Below are 6,182 nucleotides of genomic sequence, written 5' to 3' on the forward strand. Positions count from 1 at the left end.
AGGCCTCGTACTGATGACCACTTCCAAAGATGCGATGACTGATGGCACTGAGCCGATGCGATCTCCGTAAACTAAGGAGAAATGGGCTACCATGTTGCGGAAAAAGAACCGTATACTTTGCGCTGGCAAAATGCGTTCATCTCTTGGCTTTATGCCGACGGGAATATCGCTAGATATCCTAGACAAGCGCTAGAACGACATGTAAACAATGTCACATGACCTCAAAATTATGTTGCCTATGACGTGCAGGTGAGTTCAACTCCATTCGAGAAACCGTCACATGACGGGCGCTGCCATCTTGTGGACCGTAGTTGCCAGACCTGCGTAGTTGAAGTGCGCTGCCGGCAGCGGCGCGAACTGTCACTTTTCTGTTGTTTTCTTGTCACTGTGATTTTTCTGTTCTGTTCTGCTGTGGCGTTTACATATCGATTTCCTTAAAAAATGCCTCAATAAAGAAGTAGTATTCAGTAGATCATGCTCTTTTCATTTTGGTACTGAATGTTGAACGGTTATTTGCAGAAATTAGTCTACAAATACTTGCACGGCACGGCAGTTTCGGTTTCTGAATTGCAAAGGGCCGGGGCGCGGAATGCGCCGCGACGACCTTGTCCATCGGGTCCGCGACAAGGATCCCATGAGCAATTTTTATTACGACCGTCAAGGTCTAGTCGGTTAGCGACGCTATAAATGGCAAAACATTAAGGAGTGGGCATTTGTTTTCGGTCTTTTTGGTGGTCAACCGAAACGACATGCCCAACAAATGCGTTGTCGAGAACTGCAAACAATATGCAAGCCAGGGATCTGCAGTCTCTTTGGGATCACTCTGGTTTACACTTCGCAAAATAAACTTCGAGAATAAACTCCCCACAATAAATCACGAAAAAATCCACGGTGTAAAGATAAAGCCGTAAAAATCAACTTTTGCGATACAAACGCTTCAGATTCAAACTTTCAAAATAAATCGTCTCTGATTGGTCGACAGGCACGACAGCATCAGAGCAGCGAAGGCTTTTGGCTCCCGCGTCTCAAAATAGTTCCCCGCAGGGTGTGGCTCTTTGCGGTGGGCTGGGAACGAGAGTACCGAGTCCGGACGAATCGTTTACTGTATTTTTCGCCGCCTATCAGGATTCTGTTGACACTGCAGTTAATGCTTTGTTCTGCTGCTCACCTGTCAAATTTGAGTATGTCGAACCCTGAATTCGTGTCGTAAGTCACCAAATCAGTTCCCGGAGTTGGTTCCAGCTATGGTGGACACCTGCTATAATATGAACATTGTCGCGGACATCGCCATTCTCCTGCAGGGCTGCCTTGGTTGTGAAATCGGAGAGTTGAAAAGTGACGATCGACGAAAAAGCCCGATGCCGCTCTCCAACCGATAAAAGCATGGGGAGGGTTAAGGGTGGTGCTCCGGCCCTCCAACAGATGACGCCACGCGTCCTTATTCGCATTTTCAAATTCGCGCGCATTTTCTACCACGGGCCGGAAACTTATGGAACCACCCTCGTATCAAGCAAATACTGTGCCAAAATTGTGTTACCTATATGACATTGTGCATCTGCTTAGATGTGTTACGGGAGAGAAAGACTCCTGGAGCGATTAAATGAAGTGCATACGACTACATATGCTTTGCAAACAACTTGTTCCAAAGTATAATTATGTTCGTGTTGAATTGGCGAAGCATTAGTCATCTCATAACAAAGTGATAAAAGACACTAGTGAGAAATGCAAAGCCGTTAGCACTGACTATGTTCACAATGGGCAATAATGCGTTTCACTTTCTGTACAGCGGACTGACCATGGTCAATGAGTCGTTCGCAGTGTTTATGATTGATGTAGGCCATGGCAACTACAGATGAACTTTGCAGAGTGTCCAATGATTTCTTTTGTGAACAAGACAAACCACAATATATTCCCTTGTAATTTTGGTCCTACTATTAATTGAGTTTAGAGTGTTTCTGGTAGTTAGGTGTGCACCTCTCTTCCGATCTTTAGTGGAAATCACACATTAGTTACGTGTCTTCTAAGGCTCTTAAAAAAATTGTCTTCTTGAAGTGCACACTGAAGCTACCTTTCGCAGACACTACGCTGCTGGCATACGAAACCCTTGTACAAAGTGCCTTGGAAACGGTTTGGAAATGGTTCAGTTCAAGGCTATTAGGCAGTGATGGCCAGTAGTTAACTACATGTAGTTAAACTACATGATTGTAGTTAAAAAGTAGTTATCAACTACTTGCAGAAATGTAGTGGCAACTACTAGTTAAACTACTATTTCGAGTAGTTAACCAGAGTAGTTAGGTTACTGCAAGCTCCAACTACTTCCGATTTTGCCACAAGCTTTACGGCACGATTGTGCTTCCGAGTTTTACTTTCAACTACTTGTTTGATAGGGACGGAGGTGCAGAGCAATTGTGCCGTGCATGTGTACTAAATCTTCACTTTTAATGCTTGTCTAGTGAAACCTCATTTGCTGTGAAATAATTCTGCAACTCAGTTTATCGCGTAGGCACAGAAAGAATCCCGCCGCAATCTTTGTATTTGACGATCGTAGCGGCCTGCGTAATACGTTGGTTATCGTCCTGGTGTGCACATAACCATATAGGATGGCTATGTCATCGACCATCGTGGCTAAGCGAAAATATTTTACGGTCCATAGTGGTGCAATCGGCACCCACCACAATATTTGTGCGTGGCGCATTGATCTGTGACGAAGGAGCATGAATGTAAATCTCGTACATGGTCTGCCGTATGTTGTACATATCTTTATAGCGGAAGCTTTCACTCCATAGAAAACATTTCCGTAGCAAGCTTTTTTGTCAGGGCATAATATACAAGAGACAGGCAGTGTATTTTATGACACTATGTGAATTAGGCGACGTAGGCACAAGAGTATATTTTAAGTATCATTATCACTACTTGTGATTCATATGTAGGTGTCCAAGAACACTACAAGGGATTGGTGTTGATGGACAACGTTAAGTAGTTATAGATATAGTTAAACTACATTGCAGTAGTTAAAGAAGTAGTTTTAACTACTCCCCTGAAAAGTAGTTGAACTACTAGTTAAACTACTCCATCGCAAAGTAGTTAGTAGTTATAGTTAAACTAGTATAGAAGTAGTTAGTGGCCATCACTGCTATTAGGTTTATCACTAAACAGTATGCTCAGGATCAGCTTAGAGGATTCATACTTTGTCCTCCCAGGATCCTCTTCACTAGGCTGTGCACATCATCTGAATATTGTGCCCTCTGTTCAGGTATCAACGTTTTTAAGTACAGCTTTTTGCCTTCTACAATTGCCAAACAGAATGCTATTGGTGGTGGAAACAGGGAACATACTTTGAACAAATCTTTGCAGACTGCTTGTTCCTGCCATAGCCATGATAATGGCTGCAGTATGTGTAAATAAGTTTGTAATAGGCTGAACAAACAGGCAACACATACTGTCATATTGTGGTTTGGGTATGGTGAATGGGCGCGAAATAAGTACTGTTTCCCAAATTGTGGGCTGAATCTCCCCCAGGACAGCTGCAGAAGTAGCACAGGGAACACAGAGAGCATAAGAAAATGGACAGAACTGCACAGAAGTACGTGTACTTTATATCCTGCTGCATCAATAGATCTCTACCGGTGTGTAAACAAATGACATCATACTGTTCAACAGCGCCACCAATTTGGTACAGTTGAGCTACGCTCAAATCTAGGGGCGGACAAGGTCGCGCCTAAAAGGCACGGTCTTGTGGGGATTACAGTGGTCTCTGAAAGGCCACGCGACTTTCGGTCCTACTTTTCTTTCAGGCGGAGGCAGCGAACAAGTGTCCATTCGTGGAACCCAGCCCTCCCCTTCCGATTTGTTTCTGTTTCAGTCTGTCTACTAACGTCATGATGACATTTATATTCTGTTGAGTTTCTTACGTGCTGTCCGGGACATGTATGTAAGTAGGTATAAATAGTTATGCCAAGAAATTTTTTATTCTTAACCTATTTTGTTGTTTGAATCCCTTGAAAAACCATTGCACAGCACCAGAACACAAAGGCTACATTATGACCCAGTTTCACCAACCTTTTCAGCATCTGAACTAAGATGAACCGTCATGGAACTCTCTGCTTCACTAAAGGAGTTATTATTACTGAAAGATTCACCACATCACCGATGGAAAAAAGAGGTGTGTGTTAAGTTCAAGAATTGGCAACCCTTGATCTTGGTTCGGTTAACCAGGGTTGGTGAAACCGGGCCTACAGAAGTCACCGAAATAATCATCACATCACCAACCAAAGTTTTTAAAAAGAATTGAGTGCTAGCATGAAGTTTTGGCAATTGGAAGTAGCATTTTAACTGCTGCCTATGTAGCTGCAGCATAATTACAAATAATTCAGAAAAAGTAGTACAACATTTGAAGGTACTCTACTCTATCTTCCTCTGCATGGTGCTAAAAAGTGTGATCATTCGAAGTGCTGATCCTCTGGGCCAGATTCTGCAACAGATGTGTCAGCCATTTGTGTTCCTGTTTCTGGTACTGTTGCAAACTTGCCACTTCACCCACATATCAGAATTCATAGGTTACATAGAACACGTAGTTATAAGAGTGGTTTAAACCACCTCGCACAAGTTGCAGATACCCTTCAAGAAAGTTATAAGAAATGGAGTTAATCGTTCTAACATCAACTTTTTTTTTAGATGGACAGGGAGTTTCATCGCCACGGGCAACACTCCACCCCATAGCTGCTGGTGGTGTGAGGAAGGAAATAATGTCCCATGGAGTCCAAAACTGTCAAAAGAGCTTTGAGGGCAGGCATTTGTGGGCTCGATTTAGCCATAGGCCAAGCACTGTTAGAGAGAGGGGCAGGAGTCCGGATTATTCAGAGATCCGAAAATGGCAGTTTGGAAAGCTCGGTAGTGTCTGCAACGAAGAAGAATATGCTCTGGGTCTTCTACAGCACTGCAGTGACAGCATATGAGGCAGTCAACTTGCCTCAGGTGGTAATGCCACTGAGCTGTAAATGCCCCATTGAGTCACAGTCCATGAGTCACAGTGCACCATCTCGGCGAGAAGTGTTTGTTGGCACCCAGATACCAAGCTCTGGGTCAACATTTATCAGTATAGACGGGAGGAAAATGTCAGTTGTCCATTGACAGGAAGACAATTTGTATAATCCATTGATCTGTTGGTCAACGAGATCTGCTTTCTACATGACCAGTAACAGTTATTTGCTATCTTTCACTATGATTTAAGTAAACAGCTCCCTCCGACGACGGTGCTCCCGGCGCAGTTTTACCTTGCTGAACCACTTTTCGCGGCTCTTATCAAACATAACATTAGCGGTTCTTCGTAGGCTGAGGCCGAGGAAAGCAAGAGACGTTTACATGATGTTTACCTGATTAACGTCGTGACAAATGGTTGACACAGCAGTTTTGCGGTACGTTTTATATGTTGCTCATCCTGGACATTTTTTACAACCCGATTTCCTGTCCAAAACAGCTACGACTGCATCAATGTCACTTCACCCAAGAATTCCTTCATGAGCTGCACGCGCGTTAGCACACCAAGTCGTTACACGTCTGAAAAATACCTGACGAAATCGTCAGAAGAAACATATGCTTTAATAGAGCTTGCAGTGATTATCCTTTTTATGCAGCACATCCGCAACACCATACGGCTCCGTCGTTACTCCATTTTCTCAGATAGCCTGGTTCCCAATGGTAGCCGAACGGCCGAACCGCTGAAGCGGTGTTTTCCTAGTATTCATACGCGTAGTTATTTACGCCTATAACTTAATTAAATTAATGAATAATTGAGAGATACATGCTTATTACGACACAGAATTGCATAAAGACTCGTTATTCTGGAGTGTGACCCTCTTAAACACTGATTTTCTCACGTGAAACCATGCTTAACACTGGACTGCATAGACCCAATGTGAGTTATTTTGACAGCGTGAATTTCAAAGGGATGGATTTTGAAGGGTGGATTTCTTAGTGTGGATTTCAAAAGTTTTATTATTAAGAGTGGGTAACAGGGTACACCTGCCTCTTTTCACAAATGTACGTGAAACTACTTATTAGTGCACTTTATTGCGGATAATACTAAACGCTTTGTGGGCGATATAAAGTAGATTGTAGGTGTAGATTGTAAGAGGAGGCAAGGAAGTAAACTTAGCTAGTGAAGTGTTTCCTTTTGTTGTAAT

This window comes from Ornithodoros turicata, chromosome 1, assembly GCF_037126465.1.
Source record: "Ornithodoros turicata isolate Travis chromosome 1, ASM3712646v1, whole genome shotgun sequence".
NCBI lineage: Eukaryota > Metazoa > Arthropoda > Arachnida > Ixodida > Argasidae > Ornithodoros > Ornithodoros turicata.